The sequence below is a fragment of the Petaurus breviceps genome, unplaced genomic scaffold (assembly GCF_028583685.1).
Source record: "Petaurus breviceps papuanus isolate PSGF00001 unplaced genomic scaffold, PetGlider_PUasm1.0 207, whole genome shotgun sequence".
NCBI classification, from domain to species: domain Eukaryota; kingdom Metazoa; phylum Chordata; class Mammalia; order Diprotodontia; family Petauridae; genus Petaurus; species Petaurus breviceps.
The window spans coordinates 5,837,629-5,856,078 of NW_027185850.1; the positions used below are offsets into that span (position 1 = coordinate 5,837,629).

General features: G+C 41.3%; 1 protein-coding gene across 2 annotated transcripts in view; it reads right to left on the minus strand.

Moving 5' to 3' along the window:
• Window positions 1–18,450, minus strand: part of LOC138164868 (leucine-rich repeat-containing protein 7) — a 602,064-nt gene that overhangs the window by 345,339 nt on the left and 238,275 nt on the right. The gene's annotated exons all lie outside the window — the stretch shown is intronic.

The window sequence follows — 18,450 nt, forward strand, 5'->3', positions numbered from 1 at the left end:
AGAGAGAGAGAGAGACAGAGAGAGAGACAGAGAGAGAGAGAGACAGAGAGAGAGAGACAGAGAGAGAGACAGAGAGACAAAAACAGAGAGACAGAGAGAGGCAGATGAAAGACAGAGAGAGAGGGACACAAAAAGCAAATCTACTGGGGGGGGGCATGGTGGTAGTGCTAATGGTAGGGAGGAGATACCAGGGGGCAGAGAGGGCCTGTGTGTGCAACAAGTAAAAAACTAAATACAAATAATTTTAGGAAGAAGAGAGTTCTAGGGACTGCTTACCTTAGGAAAAACCTGTGAGATGTGCTTGAACAGGATAAAGAGGTAAAGAGGGAGGGCAATTCAGGTGGAGGGGCAGCCTGTGCAAATTCATGGAGGCAGGAGATTACATGTTGAGTCTGGGAAACAGTCAGCAGGCCGGTTGGGTCAGAATATAGAGTGGGTAAAGAGGAATATCATGAAATAATATGAGAGAGGGAGGTTGGCGTCAGACTGAGAGGAGCTTTAAATGTCAAAGTGTTTACGTTGCACACTAGAGGCAATAGGGAGTCAGTGAAGATCTTTGAGGAGGGGAGAGAGACCCATGTCTTAGGATTTGTCGCTCTACCAATTTTATTATTTTTATTTTTTTGCTTTTTGGAAGGCAATTGGGGTTAAGTGACTTGCCCAAGGTTACAGGCTAGTTTTTGTTTTAAGTGTCTGAGGCCACATTTGAACTCAGGTCCTCCTGACTCCAGGGCAGGTGCTCTATTCACTGTGCCACCTAGCCCCCACACCCAACCAATTTTATAAACTTTGACAAACATCTCTCTCATTCATCTACTTGATTTAGTTCTTTACTAGCATTTCTTGCCTTTCTTATTCCTCCTTCAGGATAAAGACGAGAATGGTTTTCCCTGATTAGTTTCATCATATTTATGTACTTTTTCCCTCCTGAGGAAATTAGACACTAGAAACTTGTCCTCTAGGAAACCCTCCAAACTGAGGCGTTCAGGGGGAGCCAACGGCACTGCTATACTCTGTGCTCCTTGAGGGCAGGGATCTGCTTTTCTTCTTGTCTTCATACCCCCTGCACTGAGGAAGGTATCTAGTATTCAGTAGGTGCTTAATAAATATTTATTGGTTGCTTGACTGAGAAAACTAGCAATCACATCAGTCAAATTAGGTTTTTGTTAGTCCAGAAGCAAATTCTTATGCATTTAGAAACAATTTCCAAATTGCTTACAAAATGGTCTATATAATGATTCTAAAATGATTTTGACTTTTTTTGTTCTTAAAGCCTGAATAAGAAGAATAGGAAGATTGAAAGCTTGCCCCAATACTCTCAGGATACTCATTGGATTATTTTTTTTTCATTTTGCAACCAACTCACCTATGTTTAGTGAATAACTGAAAAATGCTAATTTCTTGGAACTCCACTTGGAAATTAATTAAGTCTCATAGGAGTTGTGAGAGCAAGTTAGAAGAAAGCATTTCCTTTCTCCTTCCTCTCCCTCAGGACTTATCCCAAACAAACTTCCCATGACAGCTGAGTGTGAAGGAAATGACAGGCCAGAGTCAGGGTTTCTGCTTTAACAGCTGAAACATGAGTTCTGGACAAGGGTGAAGGTGAAAGATTTTGAAATAGAAAGAGTGGTTAAAAAAAAACCAAGCAAAAAAACCGTATACCTTTATGTGCCTTGATGGGACTAGAAACTCAGAGCTAGAATGGTCATGATTCTCTTTGGTAATTGGTTCTCTCACCCTCTGGAAATGACTTTAACTTTGTATAGATTTGGTATTAACAGTAATGATCTGTGTACCAGTCACCCCTGCATCCCCCCCCTGGAGAATATCCCTGTGTCCACTGCATCTAACACAATTTTTGCACGTATAGTAACAGTCCAGTGAGAACAATTATAACAGCTGGCATTTATGTATTGCTCTGAGGTTTGCAATGCGCTTTATAATTATTATCTCATTTGATCCACTCAAGAATCCTGTGAGTTCAGTGCGATTCCCATTTTAGAGATGACTAAACTAAGGCTGAAAGATGATAGATGACTTGCCCAGGGTCACCTAGCTAAGTGAGCATCTGAGATGGGAACTGAACTCAGGTTTTCCTGTCTCCAAGTCCAGCCTTCTTAACTACTTTGTTGTTTGTTGCATGGAATTGATTTTAGATTTATAAGTGATACCAAGAACAAAAATTCCAGATAATTCTGCCAAGGAAGGTGAGTTATATTCATCATTAGATGTAGTTTATTTTTACTCTGTTCCTTTTCCCTTGTCAATATAATGACAAAATCTAGCTCCCTGTCCATGGTAGAGTTATCTGTAATTTTTTTGTACTTGGAAGACATTTCTACATTTTGTAGCACCTGAGTCAATCCAACCTGCATTTATGCAGCATGCCACTTGAGGTCACTGATCACGACCAAATCACATTAGTGCCACAAATCTACTAAACTTGTTTTTCAACGGTACCCATTTCATCTAAGCAGAATTGGTGTGGCGTAATGGGGAGAGAGTTGGAGAGTCAGGAAGACTGGAATGCACGGCCCTCCTCTGACACATACTGGTTGTGATCGTGGCCAAGTCAATTAATATCTCAGTGCTCTGGGCAAGCCTTGAAGATTACACATTGCCAAGAAGGTGCCAACCTGCACTGATGGGGAAATTTCCAATATCAAAGAAATAATAGATCTGTTCCTTAAATCTTATCTCCACTTCTCAGTGTATTAGCACAATCTACTAAACCCGGAACATCCACGACCCAAGGAAGAACTCAGATGAAAGAATATTTTCCTTGCTGCATGAAGCAAAAGTCATAACAACAATGGCTGGCCTTGATGCCCAGCTCTGCTGTCTCAGCTGTTAGGGAACTGGAGGAACCCTGAGCCTTCCCATGCATCCCACTGCCACAGCCCTAACATTTCTGAGCTTCTCCCTCCCCCCTGTTGTAGCTGAGCTTTCTTTTCTATGTTGTTTCTTCCAATGAGAGGTTAAACTGGCTGAAAACAAGGTCTGCAGTTTTCTATTTGCATCCTCTAACATTTGGTCTTGGACTTGGTATGTAGTAAGCACTTGATACATGCTTGTTTTCTGATTGATTGTTGACTTTTTCATTCATTCCCATGTGGCCAGATTTATCCTTCTTACCATAAATACTCCAGTTATTATTATTCTTATTTTATGAATAAGGAAAGTGAGGCTCAGAGAGATAGGGTAGCCTGCCATTGGTCATATCCATTCTACCATTAATTCTGCAGAAATGGAAGCTTTGATGTTCTCTTTGGGGTTGAGGTGGGGGGTGGGCTGGAGGAGAGAGAATGAGCTTGCCTGAAGTTACAAGGGAGGATTTTTACTCAGTTTATTTGAGTCAGGCACCAGTAGATGACAAAGAGTTCAAAGAAGAGCCAAGGACTATGGCAAACCTACAAAAGAACAGCAAATATTGAAAATGGGAAAGATCGCTGCTGCCATGGTCACTGTTGCCACTCCTTCATTGACAAAGATCCCCCTCATGCAGTCCCTTCCCCTGCTCTTCAGCCTCTGAAGAGTGATGGGTCATCTCATGGACTATGAGGAGAGTCATGTTCAAGAAAAGTGGAACAGGGGCCAATTACATGCTCGATTACATGTCTAATAGGGAATATCCAGGATGGTCAGGAAGCCCACAAGCACTGGACATCTTTTATTTTTTTAAAAAAGGCCACCCTGGTATAGAGAGAGCATTGTCCTTGGAGAGAGGAGACCTGGCTTCTTGGCCTGCCTCAGCTGTTCAGGGCACATCACTAAACCTTTGGGGGAGAGGTTTCCTCAGTTTCCTCAAACATAAAATTAGTATATATGGTCAATTGGTCTCTGTAGGTTCTTTTCAACTCTGATGGGCTAAAATTCTACAGTGACTTAAGAGTATGTAAGTCAGTTAACAAATCCTTATTAAACATTTATTGCATGACAGATAGTATTTTAACTAAGCAATGGGGATGCAGACAAGGGTCAAAACATGGGTCCTGCTCTCAAGGAGCTCATATTCCAGTGGAGAGACAACACACAAACAATTATGTACCTATTTTCATTCTCTCCCCTCTCCAAATACACATATATGTGCAATACATACATGTAGACACATAAGTAAATGCATACGTACATGCACATATATGTATATTATATAGAACCTATTGACCATATACATAATATGTTGTTTTGCTATGCTGTCTCATATTGCATCGCACCACATCGTATCATATCATATCATATGTATCATATTGTATTGTATTGTATCGTATCATATCATATCATATCATATCACATCACATCACATCATCATATCATATCATATCACCTCCTGCTTTATATGTGTGCATGTATGTATATACATGTATATGTACATATACATGCAGGTATATATATATACTCTCATATAGTATATGTTATATACAGTATATTATTATATAGATGTATACATATACACATATTATGTATATGATAGAGAGAGACAGACAGAGACACAGACAGAGAGACAGAGACAGAGACAGACAGAGAGACAGAGAGAGAGAGAGAGAGAGAGAGTGAATGGGAGACAATCTCCCAGGGGAGGAAGTCACTAGCAGTTGGTGGACCTGGAGAAGCCTCTTGTAGAGACTTGAAAGAAGCCAGGAGGTAGAGAGGATGAGTTAGAACATTCCAAGTATGGAGACTAGCCAGTGAAAACGGACAGAGTTGGGAGATAGAGTATGATATGAGGGAAATAGCAAGAAAGCACGTGTATCTGATTCTCAAACTTCATAGAGCAGAACCAAGTGTATGAAGAATGAATGGAAAGGTAGGAAGGGTCTAGAGAGTAGAGACTTTTTCCTCTCCCTTGTCCCTCTGAATATGTCTTCTGTATAGAGACATAGACCTCAGGGACCTCCCTTAACTTCTTTATAATAACCCTTTCCTCACTTGCAAAATGAAGGTGTTGGTCTAGATTGCCACAAAATGCCTCCCAGCTCTGAATCTGAATTGTCGATCCCATTTCTGCCTTTCTTAGGACCAGCTCTAGGACTCGTGTGCTCTCTCATCAATCTGGTGAGCGACTCCAGGACCAGGCGCTTCCTGTGTCTCTAGAACAGCAGGAAGACTATAGAAACCCCAAAGCCAGCATTACTCCTCCCACTCCCACTCCCACTCCGAGAATGGTCAGTGCTACATGTAGGATGCAATCCAAATTCTTCAGCCTGGCCTTTAAAGGCCTTTACAGTAGCTTAATTGACATGATTTTTATCATTTCCCTTTATGCCTTCATTCTACTTTCTAATCAGTTTAGTCCACTAGCTATTCCCCAAACACCCTCCCAGGGCATTTGAACTTTGGGCACCAGTTCCCTCCTTGTCTCTTCCCCTTGGAAGTCCTCATTTCCTCCAGGGCTTCCATCAGCCTATTCATTCTTCCCTCCTCTGGGAAGCCATTCCTGATCACTCTAGTTGCTATACCTTCTTCTCCCTCAAATTGCCTTCTATTTATGTCATGGGGAATAGCCCAGTCCTCAAAGCACATTCAAATATTCTCCTGCTGCCAGTCCAAGGGGGGAGACAGATCACTGCTTGGATACATTGGCATTGTTACTATGTGATGACATAAATTGCCTGTAGAGCTGGAAAAACCAGGAACTCAGGCATGGCTGTGTCACACTGCCTGATGTCTGAACATGTTTTTCTCGATGGTTTTAAGTGAAGATTGCTGTGAGCTACTGCCTAGGGGAGTTCTCTCTACCTCATGACCATGTGTCTGTACGATGGTACGCGGCGATCTTGTTTCCTGTGTATTTATACTTTATCAATAATGAGAGAATAGGGACTCTGAGGCAGATCTGTCTAGGTATTAACCTTGTGATCCAGAGGTCCCCTTAGGGGCCCTGTTGGTGACCAGAGCTGGTGGGAGAGTCCACTAGTGGTGCCAGTTGCTGCCAGAGTTGTAGCAAACATTGACAGTCCTTGCCTATGGATTTGAAAAGATAGTCACGCATGGATAGTCATGGGTCATAAATTCAGGGCCATACATCCTTGCGATGGAGAGAAATCATTTATGGATGAAAGTCACCAATCTTCAGAACCCACTAGACAGCTACATCTTAGTATAACTTCATGAGGTCTCCGTGAAAGGAAAATAAAAGATCTCTAGTTCAAGATCTACAGGTGGAAATGCCTGAGCTGGTTAGAGCTGGCTCTAGCCCATCCCAGGATCTGTCCCAGTTCTTGGTGCCATTTGACTCCTGGAAATTACTTTGCATTTCCTCATCTATGTACACACTGTGTTCTCCCAGTATAAAATGAACTCCTCGTGGGCAAGGAATTTAATTTTTCTCTCAACACCCCCCAATGTCAAGCACAGTAGGTGGCAAAGTGTGATTTAATAAATGTCTATTGAATCCAATTGAATTAAACCATCATTGATCAATATCAAATTTGGGCAGCATAGCATTGTGGATATAGAACTTGCTTAGAGTCAAGAAAGACTTAGGCTCCTGTCCTGACTCTGATACATACTTCTGGGTGACCTTGGTTGAATCACTGATTCTCTCAATGCCATAGGCTGGCCTCAAAGAATAAAGGTGGAATCCTAAGTCTAGTCTCTGTCTCCTCGATTAATACATTTGTGTTTCTCTTCCTTCCAAGAGAGCACTGAAATTAAAGAATTCTGTATTATGGACCTCTTTGTGTCATCCCAGATCCATAGTATACACTCAGATACTTAATTTCCAAATATGTATTTTCAGCTAATTATTTTAGAGACAAAAATGAAACCAGTTTTCATTCAGAGGTTATGGAAGCTTTCTTCAAAGTCTTATGTAGATGTTTTCCTCAATCATGAAAGTAGAAATTTAGAAGATAGGTCAGAGCTCTTATTATGCATGGGGATATTTTTAAAGACTCTGATCTCCTGCCATCACGATCATAAAAATGTATTCTGGACCCAAGTGACGTTGAGTTCTTTTCTTTGAATAGCTTTCCAGGAAATGGGCTGCATTCCATGTGGTGAACTGTGCTCGGAATGATACTGCATGACTGTACTTGACAGGCAGTAACCTTGTAAAAACTTTGATGTCTTTAGGCCATGCCATAGGACTGGAGGTAGAAGGGAACTTAGTGCTTTTCAAGCCCACTTCTGCCATTTTATAGGTCAGATAGCAAGGCCCTAAGATTCAGAGTAGTGGCTTGCCTCAAGTCCCACAGAAATACACATCAGAGCTGGGCTTTCGACTGAGCTTTCTTGACCCTAAGTTCTTTCTCATGTTGCCTCTAATTCATTCAGAAATAATTTGGAGTTGGAAGGAACCTTAGTGGCCGTTTAGCCTGAACCCCTCATTTTGTAGATGGGAGGATCAAGGTCTAAAGAGAGGAATTGACTCACCAAAGGTCAGATAGGCAGGAAATAGAGCTGAGATTCCAACCAAAGTCCTCTGACCCTGAGACACAAGTTCTTTTTGACACATCTGTGATGTGGCGATCGAATATATACTTGGATATATAATGTTCTTATGATGAATATTGCTCGTCTATTTTAGCTAACATGGCTAATCTCTTAATCTAATCTCTATATAATCTAGTCTTTTAATATAATATATCTAAATGGTTTTTCTTTTATGTAACATGCAATTGATATTCATCTATCATATATTTATTTAATGCCTTTAACATATCTGATCTGCCCATTTAACATATTCATCTAATATTTCTTTGCATGTAACATAGGTAACACATTTTTTTTCTAAGATTTTCCCTATTATATATTTATGTTTTTATTTATCTAATATATTTAGCCGGTATACATGTTTGTTTAAAATGTCTTTTTCTAATATATCTATTTATTTAATACATACAGTAGATTTTTCTGATATGTATTTATCAAAGTTACCTTTGTGTCTTCTAAGACTCATAGTTGCTCTCATGCAATCATGAAATGATTTCTGCACTAATAAATGGCCATAGATTTAGAGCTGGAAGGGACCTTGGAAACCATAAATCTAATCCTTATATTTGACAAAAGAAGAAACTGAGATGCAGAGACTTTCAATGATTCCCAAATAGCAGAGGCATGATTTGGACTCTGGTCTTCAGATGTCCAAATTCAACAGCCTTTCTATTACATCACACTGATTCCATGGAGAAATGAGTGCCTGGGGTTGAACTAGCTGATCTCTAAGGTTTCTTATGTTCTGATAAATCATGTTCAGTCATCAAATATTTTGGGCAATGGTTTTGAAGTTTGCTGATGGGAAGCTCACCTGATACATTCTTTAGCTTTTTCCTAGGGGGATTCTCCTGGCACAGGGCATCCACATCACCTTTAGAGAATAATAGGATCTCATAATTCTAGAGTCTCCAATTTAGAAAAGACCTATGAAGCTGCCATAGAGTTTAACCAAAGTCTTGACCAAACTTGACCATTCACTCTACAACATCCTGTTTGGTTGAAAATCACATGATGCTTGGAGGTGTTGCTTTTACTTAAAGATCCCTTTGATTGTTGGGAAGTTGTTGCTTAAATTGAACCAAAAGTTTCCTCCTTGCAATGTCAGAAGGTTATTTAAAATTGTGACCTCTGGGATCAAACAGAGCAAATGTTCAGCACCAAACATACTACCTTGCCCTTGTGGATTTATTGGTTGATTGAAGCCAACCTAAAACCCCGTCCATAAAGAAGGGCATATAAAGAACAAACAGCTACTCTTTGGGCCCAGGAATCCACAGCTCTATATCTTGTCTAAAAGAATAACACAAGGGACTCTGCCAAGTGTTCTGCTGAGCTCTAGGTAAACTCTATTCCCAGCCTTTCCCAGATGTCCTTAACGAACTGAGCTGCAAAGGGGATATGAGGTTTACATGGTGTCACTTGCTCATGAATCTGGGCTTCCTTTTTGCAATGTGTCTTCTTTTTCTAAATTGTCACAGACCATGATATTATATTCTAGAATTTTCCTAGGAATCAAGGTCAAACTCATAGGTATATAGGTTCCAGACTCCATTTTCTCCCCCTCCCCCCTTTTGGTGGATAAAATCAGAACATCTGCCCTTTTCCAATTCTATGGCACCTCCAGGCTATTCATCATCACTTCCCACTTTTTGTATCTTGGAATATAAATCACTTAGGCCTGATGACATTAACTCACTGAGGTCAAATAGGGGCCCTTTTCATATTAGTCTCTTACTCCCAGATATTCTTATCTGCCATTTTGATCTCTTGTTTGATGTCCCTAGTCTCTTCCAGGTGCTGGAAAGCTGCCCAGGTTCTTGGGCAGGTTTTCTCTACTCTATGACGTCTCCTTCTTTAGGATTTCAACCCTCTCTAGTTTTCTCTTCCTCATGAAGGAAGACTCAAGGTTCTGTCTCCTTTCTTAGTTCATCCCTAAACTGCATTCTTTGTAAAATGGGGTGTCCTGGGAGGTATCTTGTTAAAAACATTGACTAAGTGCCTGCTTGATACTATAGGTGCCAAATCATTACTGGTTCCCAGGCAAAGTGTTGACTTGCCCTTCACCAAGACACTGAGGATTCCATGGACAGCATAGAGAGTAGACTCCCCACAAGCAACACGGCTTAGATGACTGATTTAACTGCTAAAGAATGAAAGCCAGTTTTCAATGATTTATAATTTGCTGAGGAAGTTAGAAAATAAGATTTTATAATTATCTTTTTATAAGTGCATAGGATAAGCTTTAGAACTGTAAGAGGTCATAGCAATGATGTGGCCATCCAACTCCAAGGTCATGGGGCAGAGCTTTGGAGCTAGAAGAGACCCTGAAGATCAATTGATCCAGACCTGTCCAACATGAAGCAGCACATATAGCCCCTTTCTCTGTTTGATATCACTTCTCTAGCCCAACCCATTCATTTTTTTATTTTAAAAGTTTGAGCAAAGGTTAACCAAGCACTTGTCAGATACGGGCAATAGGGACCATACCTGGGATTTCTAGGGAGGAAACTCTCATCTCTTCAACTTCCAGTCTTCAGAGTGACTCGTCCTAGGTCAGACCACCAGAATATATCAGAGGGAAGACTTGAACCCAGGTTTCTTGGATTCTGAGGTCAGCTGTCATATACTACATCATGCTGCCTCTCTAAAGTCAATGACCATTTAATCTGTGTTTGTTATGATGCTAGGCAGGGAATGGACTAGATTCTAGGAACACAAGAACAAAACAGCCCTAACCCCAAGAAGGTTAAATTGTGATGGGGAAACAATATGGCCCCAGGGAAGTAGATAGAAATAAATGGGATTTCAGCTGTGGGGAGGGTAGAAGAGCCCTAAAAATGAATGAAATGTGTAAAGGCTTTGAGTAGGAGCTATCACCTGATGGGAGCTTCCACAGGAGCAAAGGGGAGGGCAGGCCTTCCAGGCAGGGGAGAGTGGCCTAGGTACAAATATGGAAGTAGCAGAAGACTCTATGCATGAATGTGGAGGTGGGAAAGGGACTTTTCCATTCAGGAAACAGCAAAAGGGCCTGTTGAGCTAGAACATACAAGGAGTGAAGGGGGTGGGGGGGAGGTCATGCAGACAGAGCCAAACTGGGCCAGATTGTAGCTTTAGATACCAAACATTTAGATTGGATTTCATCCCATAGGCAATAGGGAGATACTGAATCTTGCTAGAAGGGAGAGTGTAAAAAAAATAGTCAACAAGTTTGGAGGGAATTCTTTTTGAGCTGTCAGGCAGAAGGGATGGCTCCAGAAACCCTGGCTAGCAGTGGGATCCTACAGTTCTAAGCTATGATCAAGGCAGTACTCAGTGGTCATGATTGGAACCCCAATCCTATAGTTTGAAGTCCAGGACTCTTTCTACCAAATTACCTCTTAGGAAAATCATCTTTTGTTAACTCAGAGTCAGTAAGAGGATTCTCAGTCCTGGACCAGCTTTTGGGTAATCTCTCTCTTTATTGAGAGTTGTGCTATCCATTTTTTTCCCCAAGGAGATCTTCTCAGATAGTGATTTTAGAAAAAGCCCTAATAAAGTCTACTCATTCGATTTTGACAACATTTCCAGATGGAGAAAGCTTTCAACAAGTTTGCCAATTAGCATGTTGTCCCACAACATACATAAATTTGTGATATGGCAAAACACACATATCTATGAGAGATTTTATATTTTTATATATGCATACATTACAGATTATATATGATCTATCAAATAACTTATAAATTAAAATCTATAAATATATGCATATAGATTATAATTTCCAAGTTGTTATTTGACATCTAAGTCATCAGTAAGGCCAAAAATGTAATCGAAGCAATATAGTCAAAATTAGATTCTGAAGAAGTCATTCCTCATAAAATATTTCTCTCTCTCTCTGTCTCTCCCTCTCTGTCTCTCCCCCCCCTTCCCTCCCTCCTCACCATATCTTCTCTTGCCTCTCTCCCCCTCCCTTTTCTCTTTTCCATTGCCTCTTTTCTTCCCTCCCTCTCTCATTTGTGGAGGTAGTGATTAAGCATATCGAAGTAACACTTTCTTTAGGCCACCTCATAATGAATTTCATTTTCCCCCATTTTTGATGCAATGGGACCATACAGCAAAAGATCAAAGTTCTAGAGCTAACAGGGACCTTTGCATATATGATTTCTGTCATATAGACAGCACATAGATGTTTGTATGTATGTAGATGTGTGTGTTATCTACCCCTTTAGCATGTTAGTTCCTCGTGAGTAGGGTCTTATGGATGACTTTATATGCCTTGATCTTGACATCATGCTCAGCCTATTGTATACAGTACATAAAAATTGAAGGCTGATTAAAAGGACATTGCCACTTCTTTGACCTCTTTGTCATCTAGTATATATTGTTTCCTCCATGCAAATGTAAGTTCATTGAGGGCAAGGCCTGTCTTACCATAAAGTAAGAGCTTAACAAATGCTTCTTCATTCATTCATTCACTCTCTCACTCATTCATTCAAACACACACTAATTCTAGCCCATCTCCGATCCGGACTTGTTACAAAAATGCAGTATTCAGAAAAAGTAGAGTGTACTCTCCCCCCTCAACATGCTAATGTACCATAAAGACAGTCCCCAAACAGATTTCAAGTGGGGAGGGGCTACAGAACTCATCTGATCAATAGAGCAACATAGGTTAAATTACTTGTGTGAGAACTGAAAAGAATAGAGTTTTAACCAACAAAGACTACAATCATCAGTTCCATAGGCTAAAATTAAAAGTATTTTTTTTCAAGAGGGAGGGGAAAGTTCAGGGAGCTTCTTCATTCTCTCTGGTAAAAACAAAGATTAGTTTTTCTTCCCTCATGAGGGAAGTGCTTCCCCCCTGCCATGTCCCTCTCTTACACACTGAACAGGGGATGAAGAGGGAAAGAACTCAGGTTTCCCTCCTGGGTTCTTGGGCTCCCTGCCACGGCGGGTCTTCTTTTGCAGCGGTAAGCATCCGATCTGTCTTGTTCCCAAGGAGTCTCGGCCCAGCAGGTGAGGCCAATGAGCTGCAGGAGGCCTTCAGCATCCCTTTCCTTGCTGCATATTTGATGGCCTTTACATGTGGCTTCATTTCCTGTTAAGCGCATTCTCCAGGCAATCTGACAGATGGGCCTGGCATCTTCTGCTGTTTATTGAGTATTAGCAAAGCTAGTACAAATCTGCCTTTTTTCAAACAGTTTCTAGTTAGGACACAATAAAGCTGTACATGGCTGGGTGTTGTTTTTCAGTGGGGGTGCGGGGAGGATTTAATGAGGTAGAATGTCACCAGTTTTTTTTTTTTAAAGAATCTGCCACAGAACACTTATTGACACCTTCCTCTTATAAAGAATACAAAGATTTGCAAAACCTCTTACTTGCCTCATCTCATTTGAGCCTTGGTATATGCCCCAATGTAATGTCCTTTTTGATTGAGGAAAGATGAAGAAACTGAGCCTCAGAGACGTTAGGAGGTCATATGGCTATTAAGTATTTCAGGCAAGATTTGAATCTAGGTCCTCCTGACTGTTTGAAAGACATAATAATGTTTTCTGATGGGTGGTGTGGCATATGTAGTAGATAGGTCTGACCTTGGAGCCAACATGACCTGGGCTCAAATCCTGCCTCACACATAATATCATTGTGATCTTGTGCAAAGTCACTTTATTCAATTCACTCACTAAGCATTTATTAAATGCCTACTGTGTGCCAGGAACTGTGTGGGCACTGGGGATTCATAGACGAGAATGTGGGTTAGTATCATAGTTACTTGTGTTGCTGCAGGGTCCTGATTCATGGAGGCTTCAAAAGCCAGGGACAATGTTCACCCACCTCAGAGAAACAAGGAAGGTATGGCAAGATCTACCTTAACTGATAGAAGTCTGCTCCTAGGTGAGAATGGGTCTGGCCAGGGCGGAGTCTCCACCATCCCTTCTTCTGAATAACATCAATGGTGCCTAAGACCTTGTTGCCATGTAACATTAATGGTTCACATTGTACTTGTGAGCCCCCACAACCCAGAAATCTAGTGCCTATGACCTGGTTGCAAATCAAATTTCCCCTATCAGATACCTTTCTGGTTGATTTTTTTTTAACCCAAGTGTAGGATGTTAAATTAACACTATTAGATTTCTCCTCATTCCCTTTGATCTATCATTCTAGCCTGTCAAGGTCTTTCTGAATTCTGATTCTGTCATCCAATATATTCATAGCACAATTAATTACAGTATGTACCCAGGGAATTTGATTTTATTCTTGTTTTTAAAGTGCAAACTTACTGAATACTCAATTAACAAGGGCATTATTTTATTCATTAAGTAAAAAAAGCTTATTTAAACAACTACACTTTACCATAAAAACAAAATTAAAAATGAGATACAAAAAGCCAGCTTTTGGAGACATTATGGTATGCCTCTGCCCACCCACCTGTCACAGCCCATCTGCCTAACTTGCTTGCATTATTCATCTCCCCCAGCTTCGAGGCATCTGCATATTTGATTAAGTGTGCCTCATATGCCTTTATCCCAGTCCTAGTGATAGGACCTACCACCCTGGACTGTTGTGATGGTCAAACGAGAGACTGTAAGCAAAATGTTTTGGAAACCTCAAAGCACTATGTAAACATCATCTGGTATTATTATCACTGTTATTGTCACTGGTAAAAATGTCACCCTGAACAAAAGAGCCTCAGATGAAAATGTTAAAAGCAGTGGATGGAAAGATAGCCCTGGTTCAGAAGGCTGCCCCAGTCACATTCTGGCTGGGCTGACTCTGGGTGGCACTTCACATTCTCAATTTGTTTTTTGTTTTTTGCTTTTTGGAGGGCAATTGGCGTTAAATGACTTGCCCAAGGTCACATGGCTAGTTTTTGTGTTAAGTGTCTGAGGCTGGATTTGAACTCAGGTCCTCCTGACTCCGGGGCCAGGGCTCTATTCACTGAGCCACCCAGCCACCCCTTCACATCCTCATTTGTAGATAACAGGGCTCTTTTGAGGACCCACCGAGAAGAGAGATGCAAAGTCCTTGGCCGACAATATGCTATATGCTCATGGTCACTATTATTATCACATTCCATGACGTCATCATGTTCAGAAATCCCTCTGTCGATAATCTTCCACTGTGATTTGCATGGTTTTGTCGAGAGTAGGTTGTAAGTCATCACGATTCCACTGTACCTAACGGAGATCAATCTAAGAAATGTAACTGGGTCAAATGTAAGCGTGTTTCACACAGAGGTGTAAGGGAGAGGTGATAGGATCCAAATACTTCTATATCTCTCTCAAACATAAGGTACCAAATATTGCTACTTGTCATCAGGATGAAGAAAGAATGGAAACTAATTGTTTTTTGTGTTTTGGAGGGGGGAGGGCAGGGAAATTGGGGTTAAGTGACTTGCCCAAGGTCACACAGCTAGTAAGTGTCAAGTTTCTGAGGCCAGATTTCAACTCAGGTCCTCCTGACTCCAGGGCCGGTGCTCTATTCACTGCACCATCTAGCTGCCTTGAGAATGGAAACTATTTTAATGGCTGAAATACAAGAAAATGAAAATGATGGGGGTGCACGCAAAAGATATTTCAGGAGATGACCTTAAAAATGACCATCAATGTGGAGCAAAAAAAAATCACAACCCCCCAAACAAAAAAACCCAAAACCCACAGAGAAAAGGAAATCCACCTGAGTTTTCATTGAAGGATGGGGAAGATGCAGAAATATGGTGGTAGTCTTACAATGTAATTAATCAAACTTTGTGGTATCTGGCAGTCAATCTATTTTTTATTTCCCCAACTTATAGTTTTATTAGCTTTTGATTACAAGTCATCTCATGAGATAATTAGAATTGAATAGAAAGGCATCATTAGGGACCACTGAAATTGAGGTCAGTGGGGCTATCTGGGAAAAACAAAAAACAAAACAAAATATGTCAAGTTAAATTCACCACAAAAAACCCTCAGTATCATTATTGTCCCTAAATGTGAACAGCAAACTTTCATTTTTCATGTGATTTCATCAGTCAGAGAGTTGAAAACCCTACAATGATGCAGGTCCTAATCCAATGATCCTGGCCATTTTCGTAGCTCTTGTCTATGAATTCCAGTGAATCTGCCACTGGGAGTATCTGATTGTAGCAAGGGACTAGCTCTATGTCTCTGGGATGGAAAGCATGGGCTGATTCCCAATTATCCCTTGCTCTCACTCTCAGACAGACTCATTTATGTTTCTAGTCACACATCTCTCTGATGAGGGAATAAAACAAAGCAGAGATATTTGGGGCACCATTGTCACAATTTTAAATAGCAAGAGAGAATGCAATTCCATTTTTTCTTGTCTAAAGAGTAGATATAATGAACCCTCATACTACAGACTTGAAAGAGTTCTGATGATGAGATGATGTAACAGATGTGGAAGAGTTTTAACAAAGGTTAGAACATTATTTGGAATCTAATAATCTGACTCCAAATTTACTTCTGACATTTACTACCTATATAACCTTGGTCAGGGAAGGTAGTTCATTTGTCTGGGCCTCAGTTTCCTGATCAGTAGTGCACTAGTTGAAGCACCAGGAAGACTCATCTTCCTGAGTTCAGATCCAACCTCAGACACCTCCTAGCTGTGTGACCCTGTGCAAGTCACTTGACCCTGTTTGCTTCAGTCTCCTCATCTGTAAAATGATCTGGAGAAGGAAATGACACACCGTTCCAGTATCTTTGCCAAGTGGGATTATGGAGAGTCAGACACAACTGAAAAATGACTCAACAACAACAAGAGAACAGATGAGCTCTGAGCTCCCTTTAAGCTCTAAATCTCATCCTGTCACCTTGGCCAAGTCACTTTACCTTTCTAAGTCTTGGTTTCCTCATCTGTAAAATGAGGGGATTGAACCATATGACTGCAAAGGTCCTTTCCAGCTCTAGGCAATCAGGTGACACAGTGGTTAGGAGCTCAGCCTGGAGTTAGGAAGAGCAGAGTTCAAATCCAGCCTCAAACACTTCCTCTGTAACTCTGGGCAAGATGCTTAACCTTTGTCTGCCTCCTTTTCCTCAATTGACCAAATGAGATAATATTTGTGAAGTGCATGGCACACAACAGATGGTATATAAATACTAATTATCATTGTTATTAATATTATTAATATTGTGGCACTGTGATAAGATATTAGCTGTGTGACCCTGGAAAAGTCATTTGATGTTGGCTACCCCAGTTTCCTCATCTGTAAAATTGGGACAATAACAGCATCTACCCCAGATAATTGTTTTGAGGCTAAGATGATATATTTGTAAAGTTCTTTGCAAACCCGAGAGCATTATCCAAATGCTTGCTTTTATTCTGTGAAGATGTAAATGGAAGAGTATTATTGCTGTGTTCAGTTTTGGTTCCTATTTGCAGATGATCCCCTCTTTTTCATCATTAAAATGTCCGAGTGTTCATGGCCCTCGGGTTGTGAGCCCTTAGGGGCGGGACGTTTCTTCTATCGGTATCTCTAGCACTCAGCACACAGTAGGCACTTAATAACTTTGTCAGTTACTTGATTGATTGCTGGCCAGGTTTTGTAATTTTTCCATGGACACCATTTCTTTTCTTTCTCTTCTTTTCTTCTATCCATCCCTACCCCCATTATTCTCTTCCTTCTCTTTTCCTGACTGGAAAGAATGATAGCTTGACATGGGGCCTGGAACCATCAGCAAAGACTCCCCAGAACACAGGTGGAGCTTTGGCTCCCTAGCTTGGCCTGGGGAGCAGAAAGAGATCCAGGGGGTGGCAACAACACCAATTCAATCTTTCACTTGGCACCCAGTTGCCTGTGGGCATAGAAACTGGGCTGCAAGCCCATAGAAAACTCCCAATAGTCAGGACAGGTCTGGATTTGAGCCTAGGGTTGTGCAGCTGGTGACAGGCTTTCTAGCTAGCCCATAACTCACTGGGATTTCTGAGTCTCCCAGGTTTCTCTGCTGGCACACTCAAGAGCAGAGGTCAATGAGAGGCAGTATGTGTCCAGCTCAGCCTCTCTGGGTTTACTCATACCTCTGGCTACATCTTAACTGAACCCTAGGGTCCTGAACACTAGGGCCCTGTTTGCTCTCTCCCCAGAGATAGAATGGAAAAGAACAATGGGGCCAGAGGGTCTCTGTACCCCTTCCTTCTTGGACGCTCTCTTGCTGTGAGTGTGTGGGCAGGTGATTTTACCTCTCTGGCCTCAGTATCCTCATTTATAAAATGGGAATGATGACATTCATGATTCTTCCCTGAAAGCAGTTCTTAACCTAGGGTTCATGAATTTATGGAGCATTTTTATAGTTGTATTTCAATCTAGCTCGTTTCCTTTGTGATCCTGAGTATTTCATGTATTTACAAACATTATTCTGAGAAGGGATCCACAGGCTTCACCAGGGTGTTCAAGGGGGCCATGACCAAAAAACGGTGAAGAGAGTAGGGGCTAGGTGGTGCAGTGAGTAAGAGTGCCGGCTCCAGAGTCGGGAGGACCTGTGATCGGTTCTGGCCTCAAATACTTAACACCCACACAAAACAACCGGCTGTGTAACCTTGGGCAAGTTACTTAACCCCAACTGCTTTAAAAAAATGGTGAAGAACCTCTTCATTAAAGAATCACTATGGGAATCAAATGAGAACAAGAACCATCAGAACTCTGGGTGTAAGGGACTTTGGGGATCACCTCATCTAACCCTCTGCTCCCATCTCACCCAGGAAGATACGGAGGCCCATGGATGGTAATCGCTAACATTCCCTTTTGGCTTTAAGACTTAGACTTTGTTACTTTAGGTCTCTCTCTCTCTTTCCTTCTCTTGCTACTGGTTTCACATGTAGACGATTAATCCATCCATCCATCCACCCATTTATGTGTATCACTCAAATCAAAGTCAATTGCAAGTCATGTCATCATCTCCCTGATGTCACAGTCCTCTTTGAGGACAAAAGACAAATCACAACCTGTGAGTACTCTGAGCTGCCTGAATGAGGACCCAGATGGCCAGTCCCAGTTGGTTCAGTCCCCTCTCCTCTCCTCTCCTCTCCTCTCCT